The sequence below is a fragment of the Petromyzon marinus genome, unplaced genomic scaffold, assembly GCF_048934315.1.
Source record: "Petromyzon marinus isolate PM22_M1 ecotype Great Lakes invasive population unplaced genomic scaffold, UKy_Petmar_22M1.pri1.0 PM_G_Scaffold_27, whole genome shotgun sequence".
NCBI classification, from domain to species: domain Eukaryota; kingdom Metazoa; phylum Chordata; class Hyperoartia; order Petromyzontiformes; family Petromyzontidae; genus Petromyzon; species Petromyzon marinus.
Genome location: NW_027422839.1, coordinates 1,898,207 through 1,917,367, shown reverse-complemented (window position 1 = coordinate 1,917,367; position 19,161 = coordinate 1,898,207). Strand labels below are relative to the sequence as shown.

At 49.6% G+C, this 19,161-nt stretch overlaps 1 protein-coding gene and 1 long non-coding RNA gene across 2 annotated transcripts in view; one reads left to right on the top strand and one right to left on the bottom strand.

The window, feature by feature from the left end:
• Positions 1–19,161, bottom strand: part of LOC142913938 (uncharacterized) — a 57,671-nt gene that overhangs the window by 23,930 nt on the left and 14,580 nt on the right. The window lies entirely within an intron of this gene.
• Positions 10,147–11,460, top strand: LOC142913937 (uncharacterized). The gene is made up of 2 exons (XR_012934987.1): positions 10,147–10,464; positions 10,634–11,460. It is a non-coding gene; the product is annotated as an uncharacterized LOC142913937 (long non-coding RNA).

Below are 19,161 nucleotides of genomic sequence, written 5' to 3'. Positions count from 1 at the left end.
TTTGCCAAAAGTTTTTAAGTTGGCGTTTTGAGTTGTTAAAAACAGCCGAGTATTGCCCAGACCACAAGGTTGACAAAAAGACATGCACTTTTGCGCAAAGTATAAACGCAGAACGGCGCCCCAGATGACGGCCCCGCGGTCTGTGCCGTGTTCCTTTTCCCCCCGCCATCGTCGGCCCTCTTGCACCCTCAATGTTTGCCCACCACCATCGCTCCCCCACCACCCCTACCACCCCCACCGTCGTACTACAAGTCTCGCTACAGCCCCCCCACCCCCCCCCCCCCCACCGACTTCTCTAAGTAAAACGACTCCAACCCACTTTGAAGATGCTGCTTGCATGTGCTGGTCAGGGCAGCCGCCCCGGGGACTTTGGGAGTGGGTGGATAAGTGGCCATAGGGACTGTGACGGTTTGTTCTGCGTCGAGTTCCCCCCCAGCGCCACCGCCCCCGGACGACGCGCGATCGGTTCGATCCACCCGCATTGGGATGTAAAGTCGTCTCTCTAGCTCACACATTGTCTTCAACATTAAAACGATCGGCGTCTTCTCGACGTGAAGCAGTCACTGCCGTGTTCAGAGTGACAGGGTGGCAGCGCAGTTGGACGTACGTCAAACTTCTTTCGTGCCGTACGTAGGCAACTGTGCTCATCAGAAGTGGGGGGAAATTTGCGGCATTTGTGCCTCGCGGCAAAAATGGACCGAGGTTTTAATCCTGCAGTCCGGGAATCGGCATCTGTGTTCGGATGGCAGAAATGTATTTGTGCCGAGCTGTGGTACAGGTATTGTGGTGAACCTTATGGCAGTTTACTGCACCGTTTTAATAGACCTAGGCTGAGAAATTCGTCCAGGTTTGGCTGTGCTCGTTGTGGGGGTTAGAAATAGCCACTTGCAGTAGCCTAAGGCTTCTCACAGAATCACAGTTGCAGCGCTGTTTAGAACGCACCAGGGGTGATCTGTAGAACCTTCTTCTCCAGTAAAGGATTTAGGAACGTGTGGAAATGTCTCCGCGGAGTTGGATTGACGTGCATACCGATGAAGATCGACCGTCGGTGACTGTTAAGCCCTGTAGTGAGCGTCTACAGGAGGCTTCACTCTCAGCAGCGCTGAACCTGCGTGTAGCCAAAGCCTGGCCAACACCTCGTGAGTGCTTGCTGCGGGCTCTCGCTCGGGCCACACGATGGATGCTTCCTTGGCACCTTAGCACTGTGTCGCTAACGGCTGGTTGTTTGCAGATAAGGCGGTGAGTTGAAGCCCACAGATGCGTCACCTTTTTGACCATCAGGTGTATCGCAACCAGGCAGTTCGAGCAATAACCGCGAATTGACGCGGCATCCGTGCGGGTGTCTGCTTTGTAACAGTGGTTGTTGTTAATGACTCGCGTTATTACATCGTTTTTGTTGTTGCGGAGTCGCGATTGTTATTGTGTATACTGTATGGCGCTTCGCTCGTGATTGTTCATGTGTGACTGGGAGAAACTTTGATCGTCATTGTTGCCAAGGTACAGACCATATGGAGCTTTGTTCGTGATTGTTATCAATTTATAGACTTATGGATCCTTGCTCGAGAGTGTTAACAGTGTATGGACTGTTGGGTACTTGCTTGTGATTATTTACTATGTACGGATTGTCTGGAGCATTGCTTGTGTGTGTTGCCATGTGCGGACTGGATGGAGCATTGCTCCAAATGATTGACAATGTACGGACTGCGTATACTGCATATACTGCATGTACCGTATTGCACGACATCGTCGATTATTTGGACCATTCGGGATTGGATTGATTCATGGGGGGATCTTAATTTAAAACATTTGTATGTGTTGTGATGTTGTGAAATTGCGATTGTGGGTGGAATGACTGAGTGTTGCGTGGTTCTTGAGTTGGGTGCCGAAGCCCCGTGGAAATCCCATGGTTGCGGTTGTGTGGGATTTTTGAAATGTACATGACCGGTGCGGTTCGAACTCGCTGGTGGGTTCGAGGGTGCCCCTTGAGTTCTGTGTGGATCAGGGGTGCGTTCGGCTGTGGATTGCCTCCAGATGGCATCGCTCTCTCCGCTCGATTGTGTACAACCGAATGCTGCAATGCGAGTCTTGGAGAGAAACGCGCTTTAAAATTCCCCCCAATACGGCTGACACGTGAAACTGTTCCAATGTAACACCGCGTCGGAAAGGCGGTGGGGTGGTGACGTAGTATCCCCCCCGATACGGCCGACGCGTGCAACTGGTTGTGACGCCGCGTTGGAAAGGTTGTGGGGTGGTAACATGGAAATTCCCTCCGATATGGCCGACGCGCGCGGTTTTAGGATGGAGACGCCACGTCGGAAAGGCAAGGGGTGCTAACGGGAGATATGTAATGTCTGTGGTGGTCCTCAGTGAGGACTGCTGGGACGCAAGCGCGGGAAACCACGGAAAGGCGGTTCGCGTGTGCGGCCGCCATTTTGTACGAGCACGGGTAGCCTTGGAGATGCGGTTCGCGCGTGCAGCCGCCATTTCTGGGCAGGAGCAGGCATATTTTTTTATATCATGTCGATTTTATATATATATTTTTTTAAATGTAGATTATGGAGCAACCCTGAAGTGCGACTTCTTTGCCCGGTACATGGGTCGACCCTGAAGTACGACTTCTCGACCCGGGACGTAAACAGACGTCCGGAATATTAATTGGTGTGTCTAGATGGGTGCTAGACATGTTGGTCTTCGCATTCTCACCACCTGATGGATGGGACGGTAGCAGGGTGGTGTGGGACCCTGCCGTCCAAGGGGTGATTGTGTGATTTCGGTTCGATTACCGGTGTTGGTTGTGCATCCAACGCGTCGGAATCTGTATATGTTTGTTTTCTTTTCTCCCGCCGGGCGGTATACAATCATCTCCACTAACCTGGGGCCGGGTGGCTGTCGTGTCCAACATGCTGAGGCACGTTTTATGGTGCTGTGCCTCAGGAGGTTGGGTTCTCCTTTTCGTCACAGATTTCCGGCGCCTGCCACGCTTGGAGTCACCGGTTGTGCTGACCGGATGTGGACTTGAAGGGGGAGTGGAGCGCCTGTTCGTCACTCCTGCTCTACCTGTTGTTCTCCGAAGTTGGACTTAAGCCATGCAGATGGACCGGCCACACGGACACGCTCTAAGACTCCGCGGTTTTCTGATTGATGTGTGTCTGCCCGTTCTTGCGTGTCGGTTACCATTGTTGTCACGTTAATGTCCATCTATCCGGGTTGCCGGGGCTCCATTTTCGTAATGGTTGCAGCCGGGTCGGCTGATTTTTTTTCACGGGGGGGTGTGATGTAGAGTAGTAGTTAGTGATGTCATGTCACGCTCGCCCCCCGGTACGATGACGTCACGTATGGTGACATCATGGACAGGGGCGGGACGGTGACATCATGTCTCCCTGGGATATTTAGGTTGGGACCCGTGACGTGTCCGAGGTCATTGCGGGGAGCCAGGGACGTGTGAAGTTGGAAGTTGGGACCCAAGGTAGGGGGAAATTAGCACCAGGCTAGGGTAGCCTGTGGATGTGCTTGGGACCTCCCCAGTACCCTTCCCCTGGGGGAGCGATGGGACCCAGGGTAGGGGGAAATTGGCACCAGGCTAGGGTAGCCTGTGGATGTGCTAGGGACCTCCCCAGTACCCTTCCTGGGGTGTGGAGTGTAGGCAGTGAGGGGGCAGTACACGGAGTCGTGTGCAAAGAGAAGTCCCTAATAAAACAACTGGCGCAAGCCCCTACATGAAGATCTGCCTCCGAGTCGTCATTTACGCCTCAACACTACTACTGATGATACTACTACTGATGATGATGATACTACTGATTATGCTACTACTGATAATGATACTACTGATGATGATACTACTGATAATGATGATGATACTACTACTGATTATGCTACTGATAATGATGATACTACTACTAATGATGATACTACTGATAATGATGATACTACTACTGATTATGCTACTACTAATAATGATGATACTACTGGTAATGATGATACTACTACTGATTATGCTACTACTGATAATGATGATACTACTACTGATGATGATACTACTGATAATGATAATGATACTACTACTGATTATGCTACTACTGATAATGATGACACTACTACTAATGATGATACTACTGATAATGATGATGATACTACTACTGATTATGCTACTATTTTAATTTCAAGCTTTCGTGACTGCAGGAATCCACACTCTTTGGTTCTTTCGGTAAAGTCGTCACGTGGTAGGTAGAAACATAACAGATCACGTGACGTTTCGATCGCAACACAACAAGCAATCGTCATCAGGTGGGACAACGACAGCGAGACACAAAGTGCTGAAGTAGTGGGTGAGAGATCTGCCGTGGGACCAAGTTCTAGAGTAGGAGCCCTCGGCTGTTGTGTCTCGCTGTGGCTGTCCCACCTGATGACGATTGTTTGTGTTGCGATCGAAAAGTCACGTGATCTGTTATGTTTATACCTACCACGTGATGACTTGACCGAAAGAAGCAAAGAGTGTGGATGCTACTATGACTGATGATGATGCTGCTACCACAGACTCGTCACACAGAGACTCACCACACAGAGACCCATAGACTCATCACACAGAGACCCATAGACTCACCACACAGAGACCCATAGACTCATCACACAGAGACCCATAGACTCACCACACAAGAGACCCACAGACTCACCACACAGAGACCCACAGACTCATCACACAGAGACCCATAAACCCAGCACACACCACACACTCACACCACACACAGCACACACACCACTCACTCACCACACACTCACCACCCTCACCCCACACTTACCACACTCACTACCACCACTCACCTCCCTCACCCTCCGTGCCAGGGTCTGGTAGTTGCCAGGTCCATGTCTCAGTCCGTGGACTATCACCGCAGGCCGCCTCACACCACTACTCACACTACTACCACCACTACCACTAGTACTACTACCACTAGTACCACCACTACTCACACCACTACTCACACTACTACCACCACTACCACTAGTACCACTACTACCACCACTACTACTACTACTAGTACCACCACTAGTACCACTAGTACTACCACTACTACTACCACTACTACTACCACTAGTACTACCACTACTACTACCACTACTACCACCACCACTACTCACACCACCACTGCTACTCACACTACTACCACCACTACTACTACCACTACTCACACTACCACCACTACTCACACTACCACCACTACTACTAATCACACCACCACTACTAATCACACCACCACTACTACCAATCACACTACCACCACCACTACTCACACAACCACCACCACTACTACTATTCACACTACCACCACCACCACTACTCACACTACCACCACCACTACTAATCACACTACCACCACCACTAATCACACTACCACCACCACTACTAATCACACTACCACCACTACTAATCACACTACCACCACCACTACTACTCATCACACTACCAACCCCCACTACTCACACTACCACTGCTACTCACACCACCACCACTACTCACACCACCACTACTACTCACACTACCACCACCACTGCTACTCACACTACCACAACTACTCACACTACCACCACCACTACTCACACTACCACTGCAACTCACACTACTACCACCACCACTACTCACACTACCACCACTACTCACACTACCACCACTACTACTAATACTACTACTCACACTACCACCACCACTACTCATCACAAGACTCATCATTCTACTCATCATTCCCTCACCTCTTCCATTCGCTCCTTTATTTCCAACTGTAATTGGTCTTTATTTGGAACACATGAAAAGAAAAAGCGTGAGACAATATATGCAAATTTGGAGGTATAATTGTATAAATGAGAAGTTGCCACATCAGGGAAGAGAGAAAGAGTGAGTTGGCTGGGCTGGTAAAGGAGGGAGGACAAAAAAATACCCCAACAAAATATGAATCCATTACGCAAGCGTGTTGTTAACAAGACAAATACATCGATCAAAGATTTGCACCATCTTACGGGTACGTATTCCAATATTTGTGCTTTAGGCAACAAATATGTACCAATGCATTCAACTCGGCCGCACAGCAAGAAGCAGACCGCGCTATTTCTTGGCGCGCTGCCTCGTGCACCTAGCCTGGCACAGCAGTCAACCCATGGCACCTGCTGGGTCTGTCCCGTGACCTGTACCTTGCCTGGCACAGCAGTCAACCCATGGCACCTGCTGGGTCTGTCCCGTGACCTGTACCTTGCCTGGCACAGCAGTCAACCCATGGCACCTGCTGGGTCTGTCCCGTGACCTGTACCTTGCCTGGCACAGCAGTCAACCCATGGCACCTGCTGGGTCTGTCCCATGACCTGTACCTTGCCTGGCACAGCAGTCAACCCATGGCACCTGCTGGGTCTGTCCCGTGACCTGTACCTAGCCTGGCACAGCAGTCAACCCATGGCACTAGCTGGGTCTGTCCCGTGACCTGTACCTAGCCTGGCACAGCAGGCAACCCATGGCACCTGCTGGGTCTGTCCCGTGACCTATACCTAGCCTGGCACAGCAGTCAACCCATGGCACCTGCTGGGTCTGTTGTTGGAATCGAATCGATTCAAAGGCAATGTGCCGAGTGGGTGTTGGAATCGTATCGATTCAGAGGCAACGTGTCGGCGGGTGGGTGTTCGAATGGAATCGATTCAGAGGCAATGGCAGGAGTGTGAATGTTGGAATCGAATCGATTCAGATCAATGTGCAGGCGGGATGGGTGTTGGAATCGAAAAACGTTTATTCGTGACTACGAATCGAATCGTTCATGAAAGTTTCAATAAAGCGCGGGAACACAAACTGCCCCAAGACCCAATCAGCGGCGAGTTTTGTGTCGCTTAGATGCAGCCAATCAGAGATAAAAAATACTCCCCTCCCTCTTCGGCCCACAGCCAATCAGATGCGAGTATCACCCCTCCCCCTGACCACCCCTCTCGACCCACAACCAATCAGAGGCGAGCATTACCCCCTTCCCCTCACTCCCCCTCCCTCCTCGGCCCACAGCCAATCAAAGGCGAGCATCATCACCCCTCCCCTCACCTCCCTCGGCCTACAGCCAACCAGAGGCGAGCACCATCCTCTCCCGCAGCCAATCGGAGGCGAGTTCAGGGGGCAAGGGTCGCGAAATTTCAGAATTTGTCGATGGCCGCCTCGAAGGCCTCCACTTAGGCTGCGACTTTAACCATTGAACTTTACGACTTTAAACATTAAAGTACAAATAAACAACGACTATACAACAGCTATACAACGACGACTAAACAACAGCACAACAACGACTATACAACAGCTATACAACGACGACTAAACAACAGCACAACAACGACTATACAACAGCTATACAACGACGACTAAACAACAGCACAACAACGACTATACAACAGCTATACAACGACGACTATACAACAGCACAACAACGACTATACAACAGCTATACAACAACGACTAAACAACAGCACAACAACGACTATACAACAGCTCTACAACGACTATACAACAGCTGTACAACGACGACTATACAACAGCACAACAACGACTATACAACAGCTATACAACGACGACTGAACAACAGCACAACAACGACTATACAACAGCTATACAACGACGACTAAACAACAGCACAACAACGACTATACAACAGCTATATAGCGACGACTAAACAAGACAACAACAACAACTTCTCCGGCGATGTCTACGATGGACGAAGTGAACTCGCGCGCCTCAGCTGCCCAAGGTTCGTGTGCTTTTGAGGGCGAATTTTTTTTTATTTGTTTTAATTTATTTAAGTCGAAAAATGTTTTAAGTTTTTAATTTAATTTAGTCGAAATTTTTTTTTATTTAAAGTCGAACATTTTTTATTTAAAGCTTTCGTGACTGCAGCCGCCCACACCTCCTGCACCACCACCACCACCCCAGCCGCCCACACCTCCTGCACCACCACCACCACCCCAGCTGCCCACACCTCCTGCACCACCACCACCCCAGCCGCCCACATCTCCTGCACCACCACCACCCCAGCCGCCCACACCTCCTGCACCACCACCCCAGCCGCCCACATCTCCTGCACCACCACCACCCCAGCCGCCCACACCTCCTGCACCACCACCCCAGCCGCCCACATCTCCTGCACCCCCACCACCCCAGCCGCCCACACCTGCACCACCACCACCCCAGTCGCCCACATCTCCTGCACCACCACCACCCCAGCCGCCAACATCTCCTGCACCACCACCACCACCCTGGCTGCCCCCCCTTCCACCGCACGCGGCGGGGGGGGCGGTGGGGGGGGGGGCGACCCCCCCGGGGAGGGCCCTGAGGGACGGCGACACGGTGGGAGGCATTGCGGAGCTGCTGCTGGCAGCGGCCTACGCGGAGGAGGAGGAGGCGGACGAGGTGGTGGTGCAGGAGGGCGCTGCTGGCAGGGGAGGGAGGGGGGGGGGAGAGGCGGCGTCACCGCACGAGGTTCCTGCTGAGGGCCAGCGCGGCGCTGGGGGACAACGCCCCCCAGCAGCAGCTCGGGCTACTGGGGGGCTGGGCGGTGAGCGGAGTGAGATGAGTGGTGGGGTGAGCGGAGGGGTGAGTGGAGGGGTGAGCGGAGGGGTGAGCGGAGGGGTGAGTGAGATGAGTGGAGGGGTGAGCGGAGGGGTGAGCGGAGGGGTGAGTGGGTGAGTGAGATGAGTGGAGGGGTGAGTGGGGTGAGTGTAGGGGTGAGTGGGTGACTGGGTGAGTGAGATGAATGGAGGGGTGAGTGGGGTGAGTGGAGGGGTGAGTGAGTGAGATGAGTGGAGGGGTGAGTGGTGGGGTGAGTGGAGGGGTGAGTGGGTGAGTGAGATGAGTGGAGGGGTGAGTGGGGTGAGTGGGATAAGTGGAGGGGTGAGTGGGTGAGTGAGATGAGTGGAGGGGTGAGTGGGGTGAGTGGAGGGGTGAGTGAGATGAGCGGAGGGGTGAGTGGGGTGAGTGGAGGGGTGAGTGAGATGAGTGGAGGGGTGAGCGGAGGGGTGAGCGGAGGGGTGAGCGGAGGGGTGAGTGGAGGGGTGAGTGAGATGAGTGGAGGGGTGAGTGGAGGGGTGAGTGAGTTGAGTGGAGGGGTGAGCGGAGGGGTGAGCGGAGGGGTGAGTGGAGGGGTGAGTGAGATGAGTGGAGGGGTGAGCGGAGGGGTGAGCGGAGGGTGAGCGGAGGGGTGAGTGGAGGGGTGAGTGGGTGACTGGGTGAGTGAGATGAGTGGAGGGGTGAGTGGGTGACTGGGTGAGTGAGATGAGTGGAGGGGTGAGTGGGGTGAGTGGATGGGTGAGCGGAGGGGTGAGCGGAGTGGTGAATGGAGGGGTGAGTGAGATGAGTGGAGGGGTGAGCGGAGGGGTGAGCGGAGGGGTGAGTGGAGGGGTGAGTGGGTAACTGGGTGAGTGAGATGAGTGGAGGGGTGAGCGGAGGGGTGAGTGGAGGGGTGAGTGGATGGGTGAGTGAGATGAGTGGAGGAGTGAGTGGAGGGGTGAGTGGAGGGGTGAGTGAGATGAGTGGAGGGGTGAGTGGAGGGGTGAGTGAGATGAGTGGAGGGGTGAGTGGAGGGGTGAGTGGAGGGGTGAGTGGGGGGGTGAATGGGGTGACTGGGTGAGTGAGATGAATGGAGGGGTGAGTGAGATGAGTGGTGGGGTGAGTGGAGGGGTGAGTGGAGGGGTGACTGGGTGAGTGAGATGAGTGGAGGAGGGGAATGTTTCTGCAGCTGGCTGATGGCCTGTGGTGCTGTCCACCCCCCTATCTCCCCACCCCGGAGTGCCCTACAGTGCTGCCCTTAATTGCTACTCCCAACAGAACTTGCCACAAAAGTGTGCTGAGGCTACTGGGGGTGCCTTTGTCTTTGTATAGGCTGCCTGTCCTCGCATCGCGTGTCACCCAATAAATCAGAGGCCACGTGGTTTGCTGTGCGTTTCAAGCTTTATTATCCAGCCACTCCGAGCGTAGCTGCCGTCACTACACACGCCACGTGATGGGGGCACGGCCACGCCCACTGGTGGGGCACGGCCACGCCCACTGGTGGGGCACGCCCACTGGTGAGGCACGGCCAAGCCCACTGGTGGGGCACGGCCACGCCCACTGGTGGGGCACGGCCACGCCCACTGGTGGGGCACGCCCACTGGTGAGGCACGGCCACGCCCACTGGTGGGGCACGGCCACGCCCACTGGTGGGGCACGGCCACGCCCACTGGTTTGGGCACGGCCACGCCCACTGGTGGGGCACGGCCACGCCCACTGGTGGGGCACGGCCACGCCCACTGGTGGGGCCCCTCGGCGCGAGGGTTTCCCGACGTTCAATTGCTGACCAAGATCGGAGGTCAGAATGAAACCACCAGATTCTGATGTTTATTTCTGCATTCACAAACGATGAGGATCATCAACCTCGTCAACCTCGTCATCCTCCCCTAGGAGGGAGCTCGAGAGCGATGGGTGACAGGGTGAGCTCGGAGCGACCCCACAAACTTTCACCGCTTTTGCTCGACTCACCATTACCGCCACCACATGGATAAACCCCGCACGCACGCAACAATATTTACACGCCGCAAGACAAAGGTCTACCACCACCACCCCCCCCCCCCTCTCTATCTCGCTCTCCCTACCCCATAGCTTGGAACAGACTGGCGAGCGACGTTTAGCGGCGTAGGCGGGCAGGGGGGCGCCCAGTAATCATCGCCAGCACCCGCAGCCACCTTAATCTCCCCTGTGGCGATGTTTACGATACGTACGGCGTGAAAGAAGTTCGACACGCACCACACGGCCGCCACCACTACCGCCATCACTACCGCCACCGCGTGTCACTGTAGACACATACACATAGACACACAGACACATAGACACACGCAGACACATAGACACACACAGAGACACAGACACACACAGACACAGACAAACACACGCAGAGATACATAGACACAGACACACACAAGACACATAGACACAGGCAGAGACAGGCACATGCAAAGCACGTAGACACACACAGACACACACGTAGAAATACACAAACAGACACACACACAGACATACTCACAGACACATAGACACACAGAGACACATAGACACAGACACATAGACAAACACACCAAGACAGACACACGCAGAGATACATAGACAGACACACACAAGACACATAGACACACACAGAGACACAGACACACACAGAGACACATAGGCAGACACATAGACACACACAGACACACATATAGAAATACACAGACATACTCACAGACACAGTCACACACACACAGAGACAGACACACACAGACAGAGGCGTGTGTCTGTGTGTGTGTCTGCCAGGATGAGTAAAAAAAAGGTGTCGTCTATCGACTTGGAAATAATCCCACGGGAACGCTGTCTCGAGAAAAAGATGACCGATAAAAGTGTTTTGAAGTTATATCCGTTGACTTGTGAACCGAATAAATCCCGTGTTCTTCACACATTGAGTCTCGTCATCGTTTTTCTTTTCTTACCTATAAAAGGCATTTTTTCTGTGTGTCTGTCCGTCTGTCTGTCTCTGTGTGGATGCACACTTGCTCGCGAACCGTGGAGTTTACTTTTTAAAAAGTAGCCGGGTACCACGCCGTAAGCCCCGTGGTGAGCCAGCGCCATTCCGTTTTCCCATCCGTAAACTTTAAAGTTGTTAAATTAACAATTTTGTGCTATTTCGCATTATTTAAGTATTTCCTTGCGCCGCTAAAGCTGCCCGGGGGTTGCTCCTAGCAACGCTCGCGCGTCATCGGTGGAGGGTGGGGGGGGATTTCTCATTAAGCGTTCAAAATGGTTTTACTTAACTTGATTCCTCTGTTTGTCGTGGTCAAATGTTGTGATAAAGATTTCGTCCACTTCCCATCGTCCAATCAATTCCACATTTTGCACACGGTACTCAGATCCGGTGACAATGCATGCCTGTATCAAAATCGGCATCAATTAATTGGCTCCCTTAAAACGATTAACATTTTGTATGGACGCCTTATTATTCTTATATATTTGTGTGTAGGTCAAAAACGCCGCGGTCTCTAAACTGTGGAATCGCCTCGCCTGCTCCGTGTGAACGAGTTACGGGCACCCTCACTCCACACAAACAAAAGTTGTACATTGAAGATTGATTTATAAAATAACCAATTAATTCAAGTAAGCGTTGATGTGTGAGCAGGCGCCGCATCATTGACGTACTTCTTGACGGTGAGTTGAACGAAGTTGTGAGAAAAAAGTTATTAAACTTCATTCCTCTGTTTGATGTTTTGGTCAAATCTTGTACTCAAGATGTCGTCCACTTCCCGTTGTCCAATCGAGTTCTTTACTTTTTAGTGCACTTTAAAATAAAACCGTTTTTAAAAGGAGTTTTTCACTATTCAAAAGCCACCACAACCATTTCAATGCTACAACGTTTGGGCAATTATAATTGAGTTAAACATTCTTGTCATAACCATTTTTGTATTACTATCCGAGTGTCTACCCTTAATTAACTCCTGTCTGGTTCTCATGAATTAACCAAAGCAGCATTACATTTTTGTGAACAGGGCTGAGGGTTCAGAGCATATACATTCTAATCTCAAATCATCAGTGACGTCGATAACTGGAACAGATGAGTATTCTTGGTTTTTTTGGTAAAGTCACCTCGTAGAAGGGAAACAATAAAATAATAAAAATATAAAACGATAAAATTATCACGACGTTTCGACTGCAACACAAGAAGCAATCATCAGGTGTGAAAACCACAGCAAGAACATTTCAAAAAAATTATTGCTGTGGTTTTAACACAAGAAAATTTGAAAAAAAATTATTTCTGTGGTTTTCATACCTGATGATGATTGCTTCTTGTGTTGCAGTCGAAACGTCGTGAGGGGAGACCTTCGTCCAGCAGACCTTCGTCCAGCAGCGGAGCGGAAGAGCAGCTGTCCGTGTGCGCAATGGGAACCGTCAATGAGACCGGGACGCGCATGGAGCTTTGTTTTCAAGGAGTCTTTCATTAAAGCCAGACGCCTGTTTGAACGATGAGCTCCTGCAGGCATATTGCCACGTGACGTTGGCGCTGATGTTACGTAGGCCAGGCGTTATTCGTAATGTTTGGGACGCTTTCAATCGGCAACCCAAGCAATCGGGATGGCGAGATTAATCTTCTTGGTTCTGTCGGTAAAGTCACGTAGAATGGGAATGAAATAATAAAATAATAAAAATAAAACATTAACTAAAGCGCTGTCTTCCCGACAGTTCTGTTTCTTCACCTGAGGAAGGCTACTTGTGTTGTGGCCGAAACGTCGTGCGAATTTTATTTTATTATGTTTTATTTTTATATTTTTATTATTTTATTGTTTCCCTTCTACGTGGTGACTTTACCGAAAGAACCAAGAATATGAATCGCTGCAGTCACGAAAGCTTTAAATCGAAAAATGGAACAGATGTGTTATATTATCTTGGCTTTGTGAAACACAGATAAAAAGAGGCCTTCAACATTGGTTGTGCCTTTGTACCGACAGTTGCTGAGTGATTCATATTCTTAGTTTTTTCGGTAAAGTCACGTTGAAGAGAAACAACAAAATAATAAAATATATATAAAACAATAAAAATTCTCACGACGTTTCGACCATAACTCAAACGGTCATCTTCAGGTGTGTTGGTTTGCATAAATTCATTTTTAAACGGCGCATTTACTTATTTATAAAAAAACGTTAGCGTCACGCGCAGCGATTTGGCAGTTTACCCAGGACTAGTCCATCTATATTTTGAAAAGAGGAGGGGGGAGACGATTTTTTTTTATAATGTATGCTGTCTGAAAGCCACTGTAAGCGTGAACAATCAATTAAGAACTGAAATGGTTTATCAAATCTTTCCAATGATTGCTAAGATAGAATCCATCTTCTCGGTTGAAATTGTCTCTGTGCTTGTATATGTGGATAGCCTCATGATAGTTGCTGAGTGGTCCAGTGCCATCACCATCAGAATCCATGGTCAATCCACTGCTGGATGAGGTTCCCAAAAAGCTCTCACCATCTCCCGAGATCCCGAAAAGTAATTAATCCACCCAGTACCTGCAGGTGATACTCATCAGCTGATATCATCCCGTCGTCTCGATGGGCATCCTATTGGCCGCATTCCATTCCTTGGCTGTCATTCCATCACTATCCTCAACCAACCATCGGCCAACATTCCATAACAGAATTAAACCAAGGGAGAGTATTTGAAAGGAATGCGATTAATTCACCCACCCATGGGATACGGGTCCATAATAGCAAATCATTACAGTCGCAGGCGCACGGCGAATTGTAACGATGGAGACACTACAGCACGCCGTCGATTTGCGGTGCGACGATGCAATTAACTGAGCTCGATTTTTCGATTTGAAGCTTTCGTGACTGCAAGGATTCATCTTCTTTGGTTCTTTCGGTAAAGTCACCTTGGCAGTCGAGCTTGGGTGAAGTCCAGTAAAGTGAACATGGATGGGATTTGACAGGGTAGGCTGAGTAAAAGTTGTCAATAGGTAACTTGAGACTGCACGTGTGGCATAGACTCTGACCCTAGGATTCAACGCACAACACGCTCGTATTTTTGTTCAGAAAAACAAAATATGCGTTACATTTTGATTTAAAGCTTTCGTGACTGCAGGGATTCATATTCTTGGTTCTTTTGGTAAAGTCACCGCCACGTAGAATGAGAATAAAATAATAAAATAACACGATAAAATTCTCACGACGTTTCGGCCACAACACAAATGGCCTTCAGGTGAAAGGAACAGACCTGTCGGGATGACAGAGCTTCAATGAACATCGTGTTATTTTATTTTATTATTTTATTATTTTATTATCATTCTACGTGGTGGTGACTTTACCGAAAGAACCAACGAAGATGAATCCTTGCAGTCACGAAAGCTTCAAATCGAAACTCTTCCAGGCTTCACGCGGGCCAGACGAGCGGCATGCAGGAAAAAACATCACAACCATTTTTCATATTCTTAGCTCTTTTGGTAAAGTCACATTGAAGGGAAACAATAAAATAATGAAATATATATAAGACAATAAAAATTCTCACGACGTTTCGACCATAACACAAACGGTCGTCATCAGTTCAGTTTTATTCAGTTTCAGTTTATTTTGGTATAGCCCTGTGAATTCTAGATTTGAAGCTTTCGTGACTGCAAGGATCCATACTCTTTGGTTCTATTCGGTAAAGTCACGTAGGTAAAAAATAAAACAACAAAAACCACGACGTTTCGGCCACACCTGATGAAGGCCGCTTGTGTTGTGGCCGAAACGTCGTGATTTTTGTTGTTTTATTTTTTACCTACGTGACTTTACCCAATAGAACCAAAGAGTGTAGCCCTGTGAGCCATCCGGCTCTTGAATCGGAATGCAACCACAACAAACACAAAAACTAAAACACGAACAAGAAAAACATCTTAAAGTGACTACTTTGTGTTGACTGTGCAAAACAGAAAATCCATGGAAAACAAAAACCAGCAAAAATATTCCTGAAAAAAAAATCACCGTACACCACCAACGCTGTGTGCAAAAAAATCCCAGTGGGATGCAAGTCAAACAACAACGACAACCACAAGAACTTAGATTAAGGCCATCAGTACTACAACAAAACAAACATGTCCAACGAGGTTGTTGTTGTGTGTGTGTGTATGCATGGGTGTATTTCCACTCGGGAGACAAAGGCGGCCGGGCGTGGTGCTGGCCACCCACCCCCTCGTGTGATGTGCCGGCCTTCATCGGCGCCACTCGATAACGGCACTTCCCCCTAAAGCAGTGGTTCTTAACCTTGTTGGAGGTACCGAACCCCACCAGTTTCATATGCGCATTCACCGAACCCCTCTTTAGTGAAAAATAAAATGTGATTTTTTTCAAATTCAAGACATAGATATGTTTTTTACTGGTACACAAAATGAGCCGTGCATGAACATTACCTTGTTCAAAGAATAAAACCAACACAATGCATAAACTCACAACAAATTACATACCTGGAAATCAATGTGACTTCTGCTGTTGCCTTTGAGAGATCAGTTCAGATATGCGTGGCTTCACCTTGGCAAGTGCCACTCTCATGTCATTTTCACAGCAAAGTCTGTTCCTTTTCTTCGTTTTTATGTCCAGCATCCTCGAAAAGGATTGCTCACAAAGATATGTTGTAACAAATGGTATAAAAAATCCAGGGCTTTCTTAGCAATAACTGGATACTTGTTCATTTGTCGACACCAAAACGTTGAGAGCGTTGTTGTTCTGAAGAGTTGCTGTTGAACCTGGCTCTGCTGAATTTCAATGATTTCGTCGAGGAATTCATCATTGACATCTGCTGTTTCAACAGCAAACGTGAACGGCTGTCTCACCCATGCTGGATATGACTCTCTTGTAGGGAAATATCCGTCGAGAGACTTTGCAAGCTCATCTAAGTGCGTGGCAATTGTTTGCTTCAGTTCCGTGGATACAGAAATATCTCCGATTCCAGACACATCTTCGATCTTACTTGCACAGTCGTCCAGAAGCGGGAAGTTTGTGAAGTTATTGTTCTCTGTTCGTCGTTTCCATAACGGTAGCTTTTTTTGAAAAGCCTTCAGGTGTTCTTCCGCTTCCATGATATTGACTCCACCACCCTGCATCTGCTGATTGAGATGATTGAGAGCTGCGAATATATCAGCCATGTACGCTAAAATGAGAATGAACTCAGGATTTTTGAAGCAATCTGCATGGCAGTGTTGGTGCTCTTGCAAAAACAGGGCTAATTCCACACGCATGGCAAAAACACGATTCAGCACCTGTCCCCGGGATAACCACCGAATATTAGAATGGAGCAGAAGTACCTCAAATTCAGAGCCCATTTCTTTACACAGCTCACTGAAGATGCGGTGCCTCAGAGCACTTTTTCGCACATAGTTCACACATTCCACCACAGTTTTTAATACTTCTGCCATTTTTGGAGGTAAGGTTTTTGTTGCCAACGCATGCCTGTGCAGAATACAATGCGTCACAATGATGTGTGGTGCATCGGCCTTTACTAGCGCACCAAAACCAGACTTTCTTCCCAGCATGACTGGAGCTCCGTCCGTACAAACTGCAGAAACCATATCCCATGAAAGATTGTTGTCTCTGAAGAAGTCATCCACAAGCTTCTTCACATCGGCTGCCTTCGTTGTTGTTGTAAGAGGCTTACAAAATAAAAACTCTTCTTTTATCATGTCGTCTTTCACATAGCGTACAAAAACAGCAAGCTGGCTTAGATCAGAAACGTCTGTGGTTTCGTCGAGTTGAAGGCTGAATTTTGCTGGGCTTGAAATCAGATCCGCGACTACTTGAGCCAAGATGTCTTTACTCATGTCTTCTATTCTGTCACTGACGGTGTCATTTGAAAGGGGAATTTGGGATAATTTACCTTCGGCCGCTGTTCCGAGTATCAGATTCGCCATCTTTAATGCAGCTGGTTTCACAAGTGTTTCACCAATGGTGTGTGGCTTGCCCTGCTTTGCGATCAGGTAAGCAACTTCGTACGATGCTGTCAGGATCGGTTTGTTAACAGGTACAAATCCAAGAGCAGGCAGAGTGACCCTTTCATCGAATCTGGCTCTCTTCACCCTGAATTCAGCAAGTGTTGTGTTCTTGTATTCCCCGTCTCCATGCAGCTTCAAGAAGTGTTCCTTTAGTTTTGCCGGTGCAAGACTAGAGTTGCTCAACTTGGCGTTGCAAATCATGCAGATAGGACGCTCACTCCCATCACGTTCCGTGATACATGAGAATCTATGTTGTACATATTCGTCCGACCACTTTCTTCTTTTGCCCGACATAGTTAGTATGGATAAAATATTAAAGAAATCACACGACGTACGACAACAACAGTCACACGTTGACTACTGAGTACGCACTAAATTCCCCGCAGCGCTGATTGGCCAAGCAGTGTAGCATGATCATCTGCAGCCAGTGATGGCCAAGCGGGCCGTGTGTGTCATCACAAATTTACACAATAATTCAAGTGTGTCCGGACCTCCGTGGCGGGGGCTCTGCCGAACCCCTGAGATCGACTCACCGAACCCCTGGGGTTCGATCGAACCCAGGTTAAGAACCACTGCCCTAAAGTGTGTTAATGCTGTACAAGGGATACTTGTGTGTATCTATCATGGTGGGTGGAGTAGCGAGACAACATCACGATGTACCCCAGCTACCCCAGCTCCATTCCCGGCCACAGCTAACACGAGTGAGGGATTCTGTTCATCCCAGTCCTGGGTCTCCCCTGGGTCTACTCGGCATGGGGAGACAAAGGCGGCAACCGGGAATGGAGTTGGCCACGCCACCCTTCCGTGCGCCGCGCGGGCCTTGAGATTCGCCGCCCACCCAGCAGCACGTCCCACCGGCCAATCAAGTCTGGGGCCTGCAGGCGGGGGAGACGCGGTGGCTGTGGTAAGGGCTGACCCCGGTGTCTTGTGCGCATGGTCAGGATTTGCATATACCACGATCCAGAGGCGGAGCCAGGGGCTGACAGGGGGGGGGTGACATTCTGCGTGTAAGTGCACGACACTCGGTCTGGCGAACTCCGTGCAACTGCATTGTCAGAAGTGTCGCTAACCGATGGCGTCCGGTTCAACAGCCTGACTCTCTCTAAATCATTCTTGAAATTAACATTTGTTGAATGTCACCCCGGGCTGAAAATCCTGGCTCCGCCCCTGCCACGATCGCCACCCGCCGAGCTTAAAGGTCAAGAAGGAATTGGCTGGAGGCCCTGTCAGGACGGGCAGATTGTGTAGCACGACGGGAGGGTGGGGTGGCTGTGGGGGATGACAGGGTGCAAGTGGTCGCGTCACCGCCCCCGTTGGGTCGTCAAAGACATAATCACGTGACATTCTCTCCTGGTTTGTTTTAGTTTTAGTATCATTTATTTTGGTATAGCCCTGTGAGCCATTCGGCTCTTGAATCGGGTGCAACCTCAACAAACAAAAACACGAACAAGAAAACATCTTACAGTGACTTTGTGTGACTGTGCAAACAGAAAATCCAGGAAAAAAAAACATCAAAATATTCCTGAGATAGCACCGTACACCACCAACGCTGTGTGCAAAAATCCCAGTGGGATGCAAGTCAAACAACAACAACAACAAGACAACTAAGTCACGTTGAACTAGATCAGTTAGACAAGACACTCTACAAATCACACTT